Source organism: Astyanax mexicanus, unplaced genomic scaffold (genome assembly GCF_023375975.1).
Source record: "Astyanax mexicanus isolate ESR-SI-001 unplaced genomic scaffold, AstMex3_surface scaffold_39, whole genome shotgun sequence".
NCBI lineage: Eukaryota > Metazoa > Chordata > Actinopteri > Characiformes > Acestrorhamphidae > Astyanax > Astyanax mexicanus.
The window spans coordinates 1250804-1264896 of NW_026040049.1; the positions used below are offsets into that span (position 1 = coordinate 1250804).

The following is a 14093-nucleotide window of genomic DNA, read 5'->3' on the forward strand; positions in this document are numbered from 1 at the left end:
GAGCGTGGTGCTAATAACACCAAGGTCGCGGGTTCGATCCCCGTACGGGCCAAAAGTTCTTCTCTTTGTTTTGCTATATCATGCTTTCAGACGGTCATCTGTCAAGCAGAGGCAAATGGTGAATCAGGTAAATAACGTACACTGAAGTTATACACTCAAACTTATAGTTTTTAAAGCTGTTCTCAGTGGCATTCACACAGTCAAAACCTTCGTTGGAGAATGCGGGCATCGATCCCGCTACCTCTTGCATGCTAAGCGAGCGCTCTACCATTTGAGCTAATTCCCCTTGAAGAAACAGGAGCTGTTAGCCTCTCATGACAACAGCATAACATTTAGAAGGCTGAAGCATGTTGATCAGAGGTGACTCACTTCAGCAGTAGCACAGGGAGAACTATGCACAGTTTCAGGTTTCTGGGACTTTACATCACTGACAAGCTCACTCACCATGCATTCCCTAATGAAAAAGGCACAAGAACACACACACCTTCTGTGAAGATTGAGAAGGGGCCAGTATTACCTGTTGCATGTTGTAGAGATTCAGCTACACACAGCTTCCTCGTTAGTATAGTGGACAGTATCTCCGCCTGTCACACGGAAGACCGGGGTTCGATTCCCCGACACCTTGAGGACATTCATCCGTCATGCCTGAAGGGTTCCGCTTTCAACTGTGGGCCGGTTAGCTCAGTTGGTTAGAGCGTGGTGCTAATAACGCCAAGGTCGCGGGTTCGATCCCCGTACGGGCCAAAAGTACTTCTCTTTGTTTTGCTATATCATGCTTTCAGACGGTCATCTGTCAAGCAGAGGCAATGGTGAATCAGGTAAATAACGTACACTGAAGTTATACACTCAAACTTATAGTTTTTAAAGCTGTTCTCAGTGGCATTCACACAGTCAAAACCTTCGTTGGAGAATGCGGGCATCGATCCCGCTACCTCTCGCATGCTAAGCGAGCGCTCTACCATTTGAGCTAATTCCCCTTGAAGAAACAGGAGCTGTTAGCCTCTCATGACAACAGCATAACATTTAGAAGGCTGAAGCATGTTGATCAGAGGTGACTCACTTCAGCAGTAGCACAGGGAGAACTATGCACAGTTTCAGGTTTCTGGGACTTTACATCACTGACAAGCTCACTCACCATGCATTCCCTAATGAAAAAGGCACAAGAACACACACACCTTCTGTGAAGATTGAGAAGGGGCCAGTATTACCTGTTGCATGTTGTAGAGATTCAGCTGCACACAGCTTCCTCGTTAGTATAGTGGACAGTATCTCCGCCTGTCACGCGGAAGACCGGGGTTCGATTCCCCGACGGGGAGAGAGTATGTTTTTTCTGAACCTACGGCCGAAAAACCTGAAAAGATTTTGGAGCAGCGAGGTGCGACGCGCTAAAGGCAATGCGTTGGCCGGGAATCGAACCCGGGTCAACTGCTTGGAAGGCAGCTATGCTCACCACTATACCACCAACGCCACAAACAAGCACACCATTGTTTTGCTGAAAGACCCTCAGTGTAAATTTTCCCCTGGGAAAGATGACCAAACTCTGTCATTTCCACTGCGGGACACATGCACGCTTGGTGGAAAATTGTGGTTTCTGTAGTGTAGTGGTCATCACGTTCGCCTTACACGCGAAAGGTCCCTGGTTCGAAACCAGGCAGAAACATGCCTTTAGTTCTTGTCTTTTGTCTGACACTATGGGCAAGCCTGTCATCACACCTCATTAGTAGATGGGAACAATCTATATTTTGTGTTAGGCCTTATTAAGACAATTGCGAGCACAGGAAGCAATCATGCCATCCCCGTGCTGTTGTTGTGCCTTCTGCGCTTGGCTTCGGATGTGGAAAAAAACAGAATAAAACAATTACACCTTGTGGACATTCATCCGTCATGCCTGAAGGGTTCCGCTTTCAACTGTGGGCCGGTTAGCTCAGTTGGTTAGAGCGTGGTGCTAATAACGCCAAGGTCGCGGGTTCGATCCCCGTACGGGCCAAAAGTTCTTCTCTTTGTTTTGCTATATCATGCTTTCAGACGGTCATCTGTCAAGCAGAGGCAAATGGTGAATCAGGTAAATAACGTACACTGAAGTTATACACTCAAACTTATAGTTTTTAAAGCTGTTCTCAGTGGCATTCACACAGTCAAAACCTTCGTTGGAGAATGCGGGCATCGATCCCGCTACCTCTCGCATGCTAAGCGAGCGCTCTACCATTTGAGCTAATTCCCCTTGAAGAAACAGGAGCTGTTAGCCTCTCATGACAACAGCATAACATTTAGAAGGCTGAAGCATGTTGATCAGAGGTGACTCACTTCAGCAGTAGCACAGGGAGAACTATGCACAGTTTCAGGTTTCTGGGACTTCACATCACTGACAAGCTCACTCACCATGCATTCCCTAATGAAAAAGGCACAAGAACACACACACCTTCTGTGAAGATTGAGAAGGGGCCAGTATTACCTGTTGCATGTTGTAGAGATTCAGCTGCACACAGCTTCCTCGTTAGTATAGTGGACAGTATCTCCGCCTGTCACGCGGAAGACCGGGGTTCGATTCCCCGACGGGGAGAGAGTATGTTTTTTCTGAACCTACGGCCGAAAAACCTGAAAAGGTTTTGGAGCAGCGAGGTGCGACGCGCTAAAGGCAATGCGTTGGCCGGGAATCGAACCCGGGTCAACTGCTTGGAAGGCAGCTATGCTCACCACTATACCACCAACACCACAAACAAGCACACCATTGTTTTGCTGAAAGACCCTCAGTGTAAATTTTCCCCTGGGAAAGATGACCAAACTCTGTCATTTCCACTGCGGGACACATGCACGCTTGGTGGAAAATTGTGGTTTCTGTAGTGTAGTGGTCATCACGTTCGCCTTACACGCGAAAGGTCCCTGGTTCGAAACCAGGCAGAAACATGCCTTTAGTTCTTATCTTTTGTCTGACACTATGGGCAAGCCTGTCATCACACCTCATTAGTAGATGGGAACAATCTATATTTTGTGTTAGGCCTTATTAAGACAATTGCGAGCACAGGAAGCAATCATGCCATCCCCGTGCTGCTGTTGTGCCTTCTGCGCTTGGCTTCGGATGTGGAAAAAAACAGAATAAAACAATTACACCTGGTGGACATTCATCCGTCATGCCTGAAGGGTTTCGCCAACAACTGTGGGCCGGTTAGCTCAGTTGGTTAGAGCGTGGTGCTAATAACGCCAAGGTCGCGGGTTCGATCCCCGTACGGGCCAAAAGTTCTTCTCTTTGTTTTACTATATCATGCTTTCAGACGGTCATCTGTCAAGCAGAGGCAAATGGTGAATCAGGTAAATAACGTACACTGAAGTTATACACTCAAACTTATAGTTTTTAAAGCTGTTCTCAGTGGCATTCACACAGTCAAAACCTTCGTTGGAGAATGCGGGCATCGATCCCGCTACCTCTCGCATGCTAAGTGAGCGCTCTACCATTTGAGCTAATTCCCCTTGAAGAAACAGGAGCTGTTAGCCTCTCATGACAACAGCATAACATTTAGAAGGCTGAAGCATGTTGATCAGAGGTGACTCACTTCAGCAGTAGCACAGGGAGAACTATGCACAGTTTCAGGTTTCTGGGACTTCACATCACTGACAAGCTCACTCACCATGCATTCCCTAATGAAAAATGCACAAGAACACACACACATTCTGTGAAGATTGAGAAGGGGCCAGTATTACCTGTTGCATGTTGCAGAGATTCAGCTGCACACAGCTTCCTCGTTAGTATAGTGGACAGTATCTCCGCCTGTCACGCGGAAGACCGGGGTTCGATTCCCCGACGGGGAGAGAGTATGTTTTTTCTGAACCTACGGCCGAAAAACCTGAAAAGGTTTTGGAGCAGCGAGGTGCGACGCGCTAAAGGCAATGCGTTGGCCGGGAATCGAACCCGGGTCAACTGCTTGGAAGGCAGCTATGCTCACCACTATACCACCAACGCCACAAACAAGCACACCATTGTTTTGCTGAAAGACCCTCAGTGCAAATTTTCCCCTGGGAAAGATGACAAAACTCTGTCATTTCCACTGCGGGACACATGCACGCTTGGTGGAAAATTGTGGTTTCTGTAGTGTAGTGGTCATCACGTTCGCCTTACACGCGAAAGGTCCCTGGTTCGAAACCAGGCAGAAACATGCCTTTAGTTCTTGTCTTTTGTCTGACACTATGGGCAAGCCTGTCATCACACCTCATTAGTAGATGGGAACAATCTATATTTTGTGTTAGGCCTTATTAAGACAATTGCTAGCACAGGAAGCAATCATGCCATCCCCGTGCTGTTGTTGTGCCTTCTGCGCTTGGCTTCGGATGTGGAAAAAAACAGAATAAAACAATTACACCTTGTGGACATTCATCCGTCATGCCTGAAGGGTTCTGCTATCAACTGTGGGCCGGTTAGCTCAGTTGGTTAGAGCGTGGTGCTAATAACGCCAAGGTCGCGGGTTCGATCCCCGTACGGGCCAAAAGTTCTTCTCTTTGTTTTGCTATATCATGCTTTCAGACGGTCATCTGTCAAGCAGAGGCAAATGGTGAATCAGGTAAATAACGTACACTGAAGTTATACACTCAAACTTATAGTTTTTAAAGCTGTTCTCAGTGGCATTCACACAGTCAAAACCTTCGTTGGAGAATGCGGGCATCGATCCCGCTACCTCTCGCATGCTAAGCGAGCGCTCTACCATTTGAGCTAATTCCCCTTGAAGAAACAGGAGCTGTTAGCCTCTCATGACAACAGCATAACATTTAGAAGGCTGAAGCATGTTGATCAGAGGTGACTCACTTCAGCAGTAGCACAGGGAGAACTATGCACAGTTTCGGGTTTCTGGGACTTCACATCACTGACAAGCTCACTCACCATGCATTCCCTAATGAAAAAGGCACAAGAACACACACACCTTCTGTGAAGATTGAGAAGGGGCCAGTATTACCTGTTGCATGTTGTAGAGATTCAGCTGCACACAGCTTCCTCGTTAGTATAGTGGACAGTATCTCCGCCTGTCACGCGGAAGACCGGGGTTCGATTCCCCGACGGGGAGAGAGTATGTTTTTTCTGAACCTACGGCCGAAAAACCTGAAAAGATTTTGGAGCAGCGAGGTACGACGCGCTAAAGGCAACGCGTTGGCCGGGAATCGAACCCGGGTCAACTGCTTGGAAGGCAGCTATGCTCACCACTATACCACCAACGCCACAAACAAGCACACCATTGTTTTGCTGAAAGACCCTCAGTGTAAATTTTCCCCTGGGAAAGATGACCAAACTCTGTCATTTCCACTGCGGGACACATGCACGCTTGGTGGAAAATTGTGGTTTCTGTAGTGTAGTGGTCATCACGTTCGCCTTACATGCGAAAGGTCCCTGGTTCGAAACCAGGCAGAAACATGCCTTTAGTTCTTGTCTTTTGTCTGACACTATGGGCAAGCCTGTCATCACACCTCATTAGTAGATGGGAACAATCTATATTTTGTGTTAGGCCTTATTAAGACAATTGCGAGCACAGGAAGCAATCATGCCATCCCCGTGCTGTTGTTGTGCCTTCTGCGCTTGGCTTCGGATGTGGAAAAAAACAGAATAAAACAATTACACCTTGTGGACATTCATCCGTCATGCCTGAAGGGTTCAGCTTTCAACTGTGGGCCGGTTAGCTCAGTTGGTTAGAGCGTGGTGCTAATAACGCCAAGGTCGCGGGTTCGATCCCCGTACGGGCCAAAAATTCTTCTCTTTGTTTTGCTATATCATGCTTTCAGACGGTCATCTGTCAAGCAGAGGCAAATGGTGAATCAGGTAAATAACGTACACTGAAGTTATACACTCAAACTTATAGTTTTTAAAGCTGTTCTCAGTGGCATTCACACAGTCAAAACCTTCATTGGAGAATGCGGGCATCGATCCCGCTACCTCTCGCATGCTAAGCGAGCGCTCTACCATTTGAGCTAATTCCCCTTAAAGAAACAGGAGCTGTTAGCCTCTCATGACAACAGCATAACATTTAGAAGGCTGAAGCATGTTGCTCAGAGGTGACTCACTTCAGCAGTAGCACAGGGAGAACTATGCACAGTTTCAGGTTTCTGGGACTTCACATCACTGACAAGCTCACTCACCATGCATTCCCTAATGAAAAAGGCACAAGAACACACACACCTTCTGTGAAGATTGAGAAGGGGCCAGTATTACCTGTTGCATGTTGCAGAGATTCAGCTGCACACAGCTTCCTCGTTAGTATAGTGGACAGTATCTCCGCCTGTCACGCAGAAGACCGGGGTTCGATTCCCCGACGGGGAGAGAGTATGTTTTTTCTGAACCTACGGCCGAAAAACCTGAAAAGGTTTTGGAGCAGCGAGGTGCGACGCGCTAAAGGCAATGCGTTGGCCGGGAATCGAACCCGGGTCAACTGCTTGCAAGGCAGCTATGCTCACCACTATACCACCAACGCCACAAACAAGCACACCATTGTTTTGCTGAAAGACCCTCAGTGCAAATTTTCCCCTGGGAAAGATGACCAAACTCTGTCATTTCCACTGCGGGACACATGCACGCTTGGTGGAAAATTGTGGTTTCTGTAGTGTAGTGGTCATCACGTTCGCCTTACACGCGAAAGGTCCCTGGTTCGAAACCAGGCAGAAACATGCCTTTAGTTCTTGTCTTTTGTCTGACACTATGGGCAAGCCTGTCATCACACCTCATTAGTAGATGGGAACAATCTATATTTTGTGTTAGGCCTTATTAAGACAATTGCGAGCACAGGAAGCAATCATGCCATCCCCGTGCTGTTGTTGTGCCTTCTGCGCTTGGCTTCGGATGTGGAAAAAAACAGAATAAAACAATTACACCTTGTGGACATTCATCCGTCATGCCTGAAGGGTTCTGCTATCAACTGTGGGCCGGTTAGCTCAGTTGGTTAGAGCGTGGTGCTAATAACGCCAAGGTCGCGGGTTCGATCCCCGTACGGGCCAAAAGTTCTTCTCTTTGTTTTGCTATATCATGCTTTCAGACGGTCATCTGTCAAGCAGAGGCAAATGGTGAATCAGGTAAATAACGTACACTGAAGTTATACACTCAAACTTATAGTTTTTAAAGCTGTTCTCAGTGGCATTCACACAGTCAAAACCTTCGTTGGAGAATGCGGGCATCGATCCCGCTACCTCTCGCATGCTAAGCGAGCGCTCTACCATTTGAGCTAATTCCCCTTGAAGAAACAGGAGCTGTTAGCCTCTCATGACAACAGCATAACATTTAGAAGGCTGAAGCATGTTGATCAGAGGTGACTCACTTCAGCAGTAGCACAGGGAGAACTATGCACAGTTTCGGGTTTCTGGGACTTCACATCACTGACAAGCTCACTCACCATGCATTCCCTAATGAAAAAGGCACAAGAACACACACAACTTCTGTGAAGATTGAGAAGGGGCCAGTATTACCTGTTGCATGTTGTAGAGATTCAGCTGCACACAGCTTCCTCGTTAGTATAGTGGACAGTATCTCCGCCTGTCACGCGGAAGACCGGGGTTCGATTCCCCGACGGGGAGAGAGTATGTTTTTTCTGAACCTACGGCCGAAAAACCTGAAAAGATTTTGGAGCAGCGAGGTACGACGCGCTAAAGGCAATGCGTTGGCCGGGAATCGAACCCGGGTCAACTGCTTGGAAGGCAGCTATGCTCACCACTATACCACCAACGCCACAAACAAGCACACCATTGTTTTGCTGAAAGACCCTCAGTGTAAATTTTCCCCTGGGAAAGATGACCAAACTCTGTCATTTCCACTGCGGGACACATGCACGCTTGGTGGAAAATTGTGGTTTCTGTAGTGTAGTGGTCATCACGTTCGCCTTACACGCGAAAGGTCCCTGGTTCGAAACCAGGCAGAAACATGCCTTTAGTTCTTGTCTTTTGTCTGACACTATGGGCAAGCCTGTCATCACACCTCATTAGTAGATGGGAACAATCTATATTTTGTGTTAGGCCTTATTAAGACAATTGCGAGCACAGGAAGCAATCATGCCATCCCCGTGCTGTTGTTGTGCCTTCTGCGCTTGGCTTCGGATGTGGAAAAAAACAGAATAAAACAATTACACCTGGTTCAGCTTTCAACTGTGGGCCGGTTAGCTCAGTTGGTTAGAGCGTGGTGCTAATAACGCCAAGGTCGCGGGTTCGATCCCCGTACGGGCCAAAAGTTCTTCTCTTTGTTTTGCTATATCATGCTTTCAGACGGTCATCTGTCAAGCAGAGGCAAATGGTGAATCAGGTAAATAACGTACACTGAAGTTATACACTCAAACTTATAGTTTTTAAAGCTGTTCTCAGTGGCATTCACACAGTCAAAACCTTCGTTGGAGAATGCGGGCATCGATCCCGCTACCTCTCGCATGCTAAGCGAGCGCTCTACCATTTGAGCTAATTCCCCTTGAAGAAACAGGAGCTGTTAGCCTCTCATGACAACAGCATAACATTTAGAAGGCTGAAGCATGTTGATCAGAGGTGACTCACTTCAGCAGTAGCACAGGGAGAACTATGCACAGTTTCAGGTTTCTGGGACTTCACATCACTGACAAGCTCACTCACCATGCATTCCCTAATGAAAAAGGCACAAGAACACACACACCTTCTGTGAAGATTGAGAAGGGGCCAGTATTACCTGTTGCATGTTGCAGAGATTCAGCTGCACACAGCTTCCTCGTTAGTATAGTGGACAGTATCTCCGCCTGTCACGCGGAAGACCGGGGTTCGATTCCCCGACGGGGAGAGAATATGTTTTTTCTGAACCTACGGCCGAAAAACCTGAAAAGATTTTGGAGCAGCGAGGTACGACGCGCTAAAGGCAATGCGTTGGCCGGGAATCGAACCCGGGTCAACTGCTTGGAAGGCAGCTATGCTCACCACTATACCACCAACGCCACAAACAAGCACACCATTGTTTTGCTGAAAGACCCTCAGTGTAAATTTTCCCCTGGGAAAGATGACCAAACTCTGTCATTTCCACTGCGGGACACATGCACGCTTGGTGGAAAATTGTGGTTTCTGTAGTGTAGTGGTCATCACGTTCGCCTTACACGCGAAAGGTCCCTGGTTCGAAACCAGGCAGAAACATGCCTTTAGTTCTTGTCTTTTGTCTGACACTATGGGCAAGCCTGTCATCACACCTCATTAGTAGATGGGAACAATCTATATTTTGTGTTAGGCCTTATTAAGACAATTGCGAGCACAGGAAGCAATCATGCCATCCCCGTGCTGTTGTTGTGCCTTCTGCGCTTGGCTTCGGATGTGGAAAAAAACAGAATAAAACAATTACACCTGGTTCAGCTTTCAACTGTGGGCCGGTTAGCTCAGTTGGTTAGAGCGTGGTGCTAATAACGCCAAGGTCGCGGGTTCGATCCCCGTACGGGCCAAAAGTTCTTCTCTTTGTTTTGCTATATCATGCTTTCAGACGGTCATCTGTCAAGCAGAGGCAAATGGTGAATCAGGTAAATAACGTACACTGAAGTTATACACTCAAACTTATAGTTTTTAAAGCTGTTCTCAGTGGCATTCACACAGTCAAAACCTTCGTTGGAGAATGCGGGCATCGATCCCGCTACCTCTCGCATGCTAAGCGAGCGCTCTACCATTTGAGCTAATTCCCCTTGAAGAAACAGGAGCTGTTAGCCTCTCATGACAACAGCATAACATTTAGAAGGCTGAAGCATGTTGATCAGAGGTGACTCACTTCAGCAGTAGCACAGGGAGAACTATGCACAGTTTCAGGTTTCTGGGACTTCACATCACTGACAAGCTCACTCACCATGCATTCCCTAATGAAAAAGGCACAAGAACACACACACCTTCTGTGAAGATTGAGAAGGGGCCAGTATTACCTGTTGCATGTTGCAGAGATTCAGCTGCACACAGCTTCCTCGTTAGTATAGTGGACAGTATCTCCGCCTGTCACGCGGAAGACCGGGGTTCGATTCCCCGACGGGGAGAGAATATGTTTTTTCTGAACCTACGGCCGAAAAACCTGAAAAGGTTTTGGAGCAGCAAGGTGCGACGTGCTAAATGCAATGCGTTGGCCGGGAATCGAACCCGGGTCAACTGCTTGGAAGGCAGCTATGCTCACCACTATACCACCAACGCCACAAACAAGCACACCATTGTTTTGCTGAAAGACCCTCAGTGCAAATTTTCCCCTGGGAAAGATGACCAAACTCTGTCATTTCCACTGCGGGACACATGCACGCTTGGTGGAAAATTGTGGTTTCTGTAGTGTAGTGGTCATCACATTCGCCTTACACGCGAAAGGTTCCTGGTTCGAAACCAGGCAGAAACATGCCTTTAGTTCTTGTCTTTTGTCTGACACTATGGGCAAGCCTGTCATCACACCTCATTAGTAGATGGGAACAATCTATATTTTGTGTTAGGCCTTGTTAAGACAATTGCGAGCACAGGAAGCAATCATGCCATCCCCGTGCTGTTGTTGTGCCTTCTGCGCTTGGCTTCGGATGTGGAAAAAAACAGAATAAAACAATTACACCTGGTGGACATTCATCCGTCATGCCTGAAGGGTTCCGCTTTCAACTGTGGGCCGGTTAGCTCAGTTGGTTAGAGCGTGGTGCTAATAACGCCAAGGTCGCGGGTTCGATCCCCGTACGGGCCAAAAATTCTTCTCTTTGTTTTGCTATATCATGCTTTCAGACGGTCATCTGTCAAGCAGAGGCAAATGGTGAATCAGGTAAATAACGTACACTGAAGTTATACACTCAAACTTATAGTTTTTAAAGCTGTTCTCAGTGGCATTCACACAGTCAAAACCTTCGTTGGAGAATGCGGGCATCGATCCCGCTACCTCTCGCATGCTAAGCGAGCGCTCTACCATTTGAGCTAATTCCCCTTGAAGAAACAGGAGCTGTTAGCCTCTCATGACAACAGCATAACATTTAGAAGGCTGAAGCATGTTGATCAGAGGTGACTCACTTCAGCAGTAGCACAGGGAGAACTATGCACAGTTTCAGGTTTCTGGGACTTCACATCACTGACAAGCTCACTCACCATGCATTCCCTAATGAAAAAGGCACAAGAACACACACACCTTCTGTGAAGATTGAGAAGGGGCCAGTATGACCTGTTGCATGTTGCAGAGATTCAGCTGCACACAGCTTCCTTGTTAGTATAGTGGACAGTATCTCCGCCTGTCACGCGGAAGACCGGGGTTCGATTCCCCGACGGGGAGAGAATATGTTTTTTCTGAACCTACGGCCGAAAAACCTGAAAGGGTTTTGGAGCAGCAAGGTGCGACGTGCTAAAGACAATGCGTTGGCCGGGAATCGAACCCGGGTCAACTGCTTGGAAGGCAGCTATGCTCACCACTATACCACCAACGCCACAAACAAGCACACCATTGTTTTGCTGAAAGACCCTCAGTGCAAATTTTCCCCTGGGAAAGATGACAAAACTCTGTCATTTCCACTGCGGGACACATGCACGCTTGGTGGAAAATTGTGGTTTCTGTAGTGTAGTGGTCATCACGTTCGCCTTACACGCGAAAGGTCCCTGGTTCGAAACCAGGCAGAAACATGCCTTTAGTTCTTGTCTTTTGTCTGACACTATGGGCAAGCCTGTCATCACACCTCATTAGTAGATGGGAACAATCTATATTTTGTGTTAGGCCTTATTAAGACAATTGCGAGCACAGGAAGCAATCATGCCATCCCCGTGTTGTTGTTGTGCCTTCTGCGCTTGGCTTCGGATGTGGAAAAAAACAGAATAAAACAATTACACCTTGTGGACATTCATCCGTCATGCCTGAAGGGTTCCGCTATCAACTGTGGGCCGGTTAGCTCAGTTGGTTAGAGCGTGGTGCTAATAACGCCAAGGTCGCGGGTTCGATCCCCGTACGGGCCAAAAGTTCTTCTCTTTGTTTTGCTATATCATGCTTTCAGACTGTCATCTGTCAAGCAGAGGCAAATGGTGAATCAGGTAAATAACGTACACTGAAGTTATACACTCAAACTTATAGTTTTTAAAGCTGTTCTCAGTGGCATTCACACAGTCAAAACCTTCGTTGGAGAATGCGGGCATCGATCCCGCTACCTCTCGCATGCTAAGCGAGCGCTCTACCATTTGAGCTAATTCCCCTTGAAGAAACAGGAGCTGTTAGCCTCTCATGACAACAGCATAACATTTAGAAGGCTGAAGCATGTTGATCAGAGGTGACTCACTTCAGCAGTAGCACAGGGAGAACTATGCACAGTTTCAGGTTTCTGGGACTTCACATCACTGACAAGCTCACTCACCATGCATTCCCTAATGAAAAAGGCACAAGAACACACACACCTTCTGTGAAGATTGAGAAGGGGCCAGTATTACCTGTTGCATGTTGCAGAGATTCAGCTGCACACAGCTTCCTCGTTAGTATAGTGGACAGTATCTCCGCCTGTCACGCGGAAGACCGGGGTTCGATTCCCCGACGGGGAGAGAGTATGTTTTGTCTGAACCTACGGCCGAAAAACCTGAAAAGATTTTGGAGCAGCGAGGTACGACGCGCTAAAGGCAATGCGTTGGCCGGGAATCGAACCCGGGTCAACTGCTTGGAAGGCAGCTATGCTCACCACTATACCACCAACGCCACAAACAAGCACACCATTGTTTTGCTGAAAGACCCTCAGTGCAAATTTTCCCCTGGGAAAGATGACCAAACTCTGTCATTTCCACTGCGGGACACATGCACGCTTGGTGGAAAATTGTGGTTTCTGTAGTGTAGTGGTCATCACATTCGCCTTACACGCGAAAGGTCCCTGGTTCGAAACCAGGCAGAAACATGCCTTTAGTTCTTGTCTTTTGTCTGACACTATGGGCAAGCCTGTCATCACACCTCATTAGTAGATGGGAACAATCTATATTTTGTGTTAGGCCTTGTTAAGACAATTGCGAGCACAGGAAGCAATCATGCCATCCCCGTGCTGTTGTGCCTTCTGCGCTTGGCTTCGGATGTGGAAAAAAACAGAATAAAACAATTACACCTGGTGGACATTCATCCGTCATGCCTGAAGGGTTCCGCTTTCAACTGTGGGCCGGTTAGCTCAGTTGGTTAGAGCGTGGTGCTAATAACGCCAAGGTCTCGGGTTCGATCCCCGTACGGGCCAAAAATTCTTCTCTTTGTTTTGCTATATCATGCTTTCAGACGGTCATCTGTCAAGCAGAGGCAAATGGTGAATCAGGTAAATAACGTACACTGAAGTTATACACTCACACTTATAGTTTTTAAAGCTGTTCTCAGTGGCATTCACACAGTCAAAACCTTCGTTGGAGAATGCGGGCATCGATCCCGCTACCTCTCGCATGCTAAGCGAGCGCTCTACCATTTGAGCTAATTCCCCTTGAAGAAACAGGAGCTGTTAGCCTCTCATGACAACAGCATAACATTTAGAAGGCTGAAGCATGTTGATCAGAGGTGACTCACTTCAGCAGTAGCACAGGGAGAACTATGCACAGTTTCAGGTTTCTGGGACTTCACATCACTGACAAGCTCACTCACCATGCATTCCCTAATGAAAAAGGCACAAGAACACACACACCTTCTGTGAAGATTGAGAAGGGGCCAGTATGACCTGTTGCATGTTGCAGAGATTCAGCTGCACACAGCTTCCTCGTTAGTATAGTGGACAGTATCTCCGCCTGTCACGCGGAAGACCGGGGTTCGATTCCCCGACGGGGAGAGAATATGTTTTTTCTGAACCTACGGCCGAAAAACCTGAAAGGGTTTTGGAGCAGCAAGGTGCGACGTGCTAAAGACAATGCGTTGGCCGGGAATCGAACCCGGGTCAACTGCTTGGAAGGCAGCTATGCTCACCACTATACCACCAACGCCACAAACAAGCACACCATTGTTTTGCTGAAAGACCCTCAGTGCAAATTTTCCCCTGGGAAAGATGACAAAACTCTGTCATTTCCACTGCGGGACACATGCACGCTTGGTGGAAAATTGTGGTTTCTGTAGTGTAGTGGTCATCACGTTCGCCTTACACGCGAAAGGTCCCTGGTTCGAAACCAGGCAGAAACATGCCTTTAGTTCTTGTCTTTTGTCTGACACTATGGGCAAGCCTGTCATCACA

At 47.6% G+C, this 14093-nt stretch overlaps 46 non-coding genes across 46 annotated transcripts; 27 read left to right on the forward strand and 19 right to left on the reverse strand.

Moving 5' to 3' along the window:
- The first annotated feature begins 670 nt into the window (after positions 1-670).
- On the forward strand, positions 671-744 carry trnai-aau (transfer RNA isoleucine (anticodon AAU)). Its single transcript has one exon. It is a non-coding gene; the product is annotated as a tRNA-Ile (tRNA).
- Positions 745-904: 160 nt separating this feature from the next.
- On the reverse strand, positions 905-977 carry trnaa-agc (transfer RNA alanine (anticodon AGC)). The gene has a single exon. It is a non-coding gene; the product is annotated as a tRNA-Ala (tRNA).
- A 267-nt stretch (positions 978-1244) lies between these two features.
- Positions 1245-1316, forward strand: trnad-guc (transfer RNA aspartic acid (anticodon GUC)). The gene has a single exon. It is a non-coding gene; the product is annotated as a tRNA-Asp (tRNA).
- A 79-nt stretch (positions 1317-1395) lies between these two features.
- On the reverse strand, positions 1396-1467 carry trnag-ucc (transfer RNA glycine (anticodon UCC)). The gene has a single exon. It is a non-coding gene; the product is annotated as a tRNA-Gly (tRNA).
- Positions 1468-1587: 120 nt separating this feature from the next.
- Positions 1588-1660, forward strand: trnav-uac (transfer RNA valine (anticodon UAC)). Its single transcript has one exon. It is a non-coding gene; the product is annotated as a tRNA-Val (tRNA).
- Positions 1661-1913: 253 nt separating this feature from the next.
- Positions 1914-1987, forward strand: trnai-aau (transfer RNA isoleucine (anticodon AAU)). The gene has a single exon. It is a non-coding gene; the product is annotated as a tRNA-Ile (tRNA).
- A 161-nt stretch (positions 1988-2148) lies between these two features.
- On the reverse strand, positions 2149-2221 carry trnaa-agc (transfer RNA alanine (anticodon AGC)). The gene has a single exon. It is a non-coding gene; the product is annotated as a tRNA-Ala (tRNA).
- Positions 2222-2488: 267 nt separating this feature from the next.
- On the forward strand, positions 2489-2560 carry trnad-guc (transfer RNA aspartic acid (anticodon GUC)). Its single transcript has one exon. It is a non-coding gene; the product is annotated as a tRNA-Asp (tRNA).
- A 271-nt stretch (positions 2561-2831) lies between these two features.
- On the forward strand, positions 2832-2904 carry trnav-uac (transfer RNA valine (anticodon UAC)). The gene has a single exon. It is a non-coding gene; the product is annotated as a tRNA-Val (tRNA).
- A 253-nt stretch (positions 2905-3157) lies between these two features.
- On the forward strand, positions 3158-3231 carry trnai-aau (transfer RNA isoleucine (anticodon AAU)). The gene has a single exon. It is a non-coding gene; the product is annotated as a tRNA-Ile (tRNA).
- A 501-nt stretch (positions 3232-3732) lies between these two features.
- trnad-guc (transfer RNA aspartic acid (anticodon GUC)) lies at positions 3733-3804 on the forward strand. Its single transcript has one exon. It is a non-coding gene; the product is annotated as a tRNA-Asp (tRNA).
- Positions 3805-3883: 79 nt separating this feature from the next.
- Positions 3884-3955, reverse strand: trnag-ucc (transfer RNA glycine (anticodon UCC)). The gene has a single exon. It is a non-coding gene; the product is annotated as a tRNA-Gly (tRNA).
- Positions 3956-4075: 120 nt separating this feature from the next.
- Positions 4076-4148, forward strand: trnav-uac (transfer RNA valine (anticodon UAC)). Its single transcript has one exon. It is a non-coding gene; the product is annotated as a tRNA-Val (tRNA).
- Positions 4149-4401: 253 nt separating this feature from the next.
- On the forward strand, positions 4402-4475 carry trnai-aau (transfer RNA isoleucine (anticodon AAU)). The gene has a single exon. It is a non-coding gene; the product is annotated as a tRNA-Ile (tRNA).
- Positions 4476-4636: 161 nt separating this feature from the next.
- On the reverse strand, positions 4637-4709 carry trnaa-agc (transfer RNA alanine (anticodon AGC)). The gene has a single exon. It is a non-coding gene; the product is annotated as a tRNA-Ala (tRNA).
- A 267-nt stretch (positions 4710-4976) lies between these two features.
- On the forward strand, positions 4977-5048 carry trnad-guc (transfer RNA aspartic acid (anticodon GUC)). The gene has a single exon. It is a non-coding gene; the product is annotated as a tRNA-Asp (tRNA).
- Positions 5049-5645: 597 nt separating this feature from the next.
- trnai-aau (transfer RNA isoleucine (anticodon AAU)) lies at positions 5646-5719 on the forward strand. Its single transcript has one exon. It is a non-coding gene; the product is annotated as a tRNA-Ile (tRNA).
- Positions 5720-5880: 161 nt separating this feature from the next.
- Positions 5881-5953, reverse strand: trnaa-agc (transfer RNA alanine (anticodon AGC)). Its single transcript has one exon. It is a non-coding gene; the product is annotated as a tRNA-Ala (tRNA).
- A 418-nt stretch (positions 5954-6371) lies between these two features.
- Positions 6372-6443, reverse strand: trnaa-ugc (transfer RNA alanine (anticodon UGC)). Its single transcript has one exon. It is a non-coding gene; the product is annotated as a tRNA-Ala (tRNA).
- Positions 6444-6563: 120 nt separating this feature from the next.
- On the forward strand, positions 6564-6636 carry trnav-uac (transfer RNA valine (anticodon UAC)). Its single transcript has one exon. It is a non-coding gene; the product is annotated as a tRNA-Val (tRNA).
- A 253-nt stretch (positions 6637-6889) lies between these two features.
- trnai-aau (transfer RNA isoleucine (anticodon AAU)) lies at positions 6890-6963 on the forward strand. The gene has a single exon. It is a non-coding gene; the product is annotated as a tRNA-Ile (tRNA).
- A 161-nt stretch (positions 6964-7124) lies between these two features.
- Positions 7125-7197, reverse strand: trnaa-agc (transfer RNA alanine (anticodon AGC)). Its single transcript has one exon. It is a non-coding gene; the product is annotated as a tRNA-Ala (tRNA).
- A 267-nt stretch (positions 7198-7464) lies between these two features.
- On the forward strand, positions 7465-7536 carry trnad-guc (transfer RNA aspartic acid (anticodon GUC)). The gene has a single exon. It is a non-coding gene; the product is annotated as a tRNA-Asp (tRNA).
- A 79-nt stretch (positions 7537-7615) lies between these two features.
- Positions 7616-7687, reverse strand: trnag-ucc (transfer RNA glycine (anticodon UCC)). The gene has a single exon. It is a non-coding gene; the product is annotated as a tRNA-Gly (tRNA).
- Positions 7688-7807: 120 nt separating this feature from the next.
- Positions 7808-7880, forward strand: trnav-uac (transfer RNA valine (anticodon UAC)). The gene has a single exon. It is a non-coding gene; the product is annotated as a tRNA-Val (tRNA).
- Positions 7881-8105: 225 nt separating this feature from the next.
- Positions 8106-8179, forward strand: trnai-aau (transfer RNA isoleucine (anticodon AAU)). Its single transcript has one exon. It is a non-coding gene; the product is annotated as a tRNA-Ile (tRNA).
- Positions 8180-8340: 161 nt separating this feature from the next.
- Positions 8341-8413, reverse strand: trnaa-agc (transfer RNA alanine (anticodon AGC)). The gene has a single exon. It is a non-coding gene; the product is annotated as a tRNA-Ala (tRNA).
- A 267-nt stretch (positions 8414-8680) lies between these two features.
- Positions 8681-8752, forward strand: trnad-guc (transfer RNA aspartic acid (anticodon GUC)). The gene has a single exon. It is a non-coding gene; the product is annotated as a tRNA-Asp (tRNA).
- A 79-nt stretch (positions 8753-8831) lies between these two features.
- trnag-ucc (transfer RNA glycine (anticodon UCC)) lies at positions 8832-8903 on the reverse strand. Its single transcript has one exon. It is a non-coding gene; the product is annotated as a tRNA-Gly (tRNA).
- Positions 8904-9023: 120 nt separating this feature from the next.
- On the forward strand, positions 9024-9096 carry trnav-uac (transfer RNA valine (anticodon UAC)). The gene has a single exon. It is a non-coding gene; the product is annotated as a tRNA-Val (tRNA).
- A 225-nt stretch (positions 9097-9321) lies between these two features.
- trnai-aau (transfer RNA isoleucine (anticodon AAU)) lies at positions 9322-9395 on the forward strand. The gene has a single exon. It is a non-coding gene; the product is annotated as a tRNA-Ile (tRNA).
- A 161-nt stretch (positions 9396-9556) lies between these two features.
- trnaa-agc (transfer RNA alanine (anticodon AGC)) lies at positions 9557-9629 on the reverse strand. The gene has a single exon. It is a non-coding gene; the product is annotated as a tRNA-Ala (tRNA).
- A 267-nt stretch (positions 9630-9896) lies between these two features.
- trnad-guc (transfer RNA aspartic acid (anticodon GUC)) lies at positions 9897-9968 on the forward strand. Its single transcript has one exon. It is a non-coding gene; the product is annotated as a tRNA-Asp (tRNA).
- Positions 9969-10047: 79 nt separating this feature from the next.
- On the reverse strand, positions 10048-10119 carry trnag-ucc (transfer RNA glycine (anticodon UCC)). The gene has a single exon. It is a non-coding gene; the product is annotated as a tRNA-Gly (tRNA).
- A 446-nt stretch (positions 10120-10565) lies between these two features.
- Positions 10566-10639, forward strand: trnai-aau (transfer RNA isoleucine (anticodon AAU)). The gene has a single exon. It is a non-coding gene; the product is annotated as a tRNA-Ile (tRNA).
- A 161-nt stretch (positions 10640-10800) lies between these two features.
- On the reverse strand, positions 10801-10873 carry trnaa-agc (transfer RNA alanine (anticodon AGC)). Its single transcript has one exon. It is a non-coding gene; the product is annotated as a tRNA-Ala (tRNA).
- A 418-nt stretch (positions 10874-11291) lies between these two features.
- trnag-ucc (transfer RNA glycine (anticodon UCC)) lies at positions 11292-11363 on the reverse strand. Its single transcript has one exon. It is a non-coding gene; the product is annotated as a tRNA-Gly (tRNA).
- Positions 11364-11483: 120 nt separating this feature from the next.
- Positions 11484-11556, forward strand: trnav-uac (transfer RNA valine (anticodon UAC)). The gene has a single exon. It is a non-coding gene; the product is annotated as a tRNA-Val (tRNA).
- A 253-nt stretch (positions 11557-11809) lies between these two features.
- On the forward strand, positions 11810-11883 carry trnai-aau (transfer RNA isoleucine (anticodon AAU)). The gene has a single exon. It is a non-coding gene; the product is annotated as a tRNA-Ile (tRNA).
- Positions 11884-12044: 161 nt separating this feature from the next.
- On the reverse strand, positions 12045-12117 carry trnaa-agc (transfer RNA alanine (anticodon AGC)). The gene has a single exon. It is a non-coding gene; the product is annotated as a tRNA-Ala (tRNA).
- Positions 12118-12384: 267 nt separating this feature from the next.
- trnad-guc (transfer RNA aspartic acid (anticodon GUC)) lies at positions 12385-12456 on the forward strand. The gene has a single exon. It is a non-coding gene; the product is annotated as a tRNA-Asp (tRNA).
- Positions 12457-12535: 79 nt separating this feature from the next.
- trnag-ucc (transfer RNA glycine (anticodon UCC)) lies at positions 12536-12607 on the reverse strand. Its single transcript has one exon. It is a non-coding gene; the product is annotated as a tRNA-Gly (tRNA).
- Positions 12608-13285: 678 nt separating this feature from the next.
- Positions 13286-13358, reverse strand: trnaa-agc (transfer RNA alanine (anticodon AGC)). Its single transcript has one exon. It is a non-coding gene; the product is annotated as a tRNA-Ala (tRNA).
- Positions 13359-13625: 267 nt separating this feature from the next.
- trnad-guc (transfer RNA aspartic acid (anticodon GUC)) lies at positions 13626-13697 on the forward strand. Its single transcript has one exon. It is a non-coding gene; the product is annotated as a tRNA-Asp (tRNA).
- Positions 13698-13776: 79 nt separating this feature from the next.
- Positions 13777-13848, reverse strand: trnag-ucc (transfer RNA glycine (anticodon UCC)). The gene has a single exon. It is a non-coding gene; the product is annotated as a tRNA-Gly (tRNA).
- A 120-nt stretch (positions 13849-13968) lies between these two features.
- Positions 13969-14041, forward strand: trnav-uac (transfer RNA valine (anticodon UAC)). The gene has a single exon. It is a non-coding gene; the product is annotated as a tRNA-Val (tRNA).
- The last annotated feature ends 52 nt before the right edge of the window (positions 14042-14093 follow it).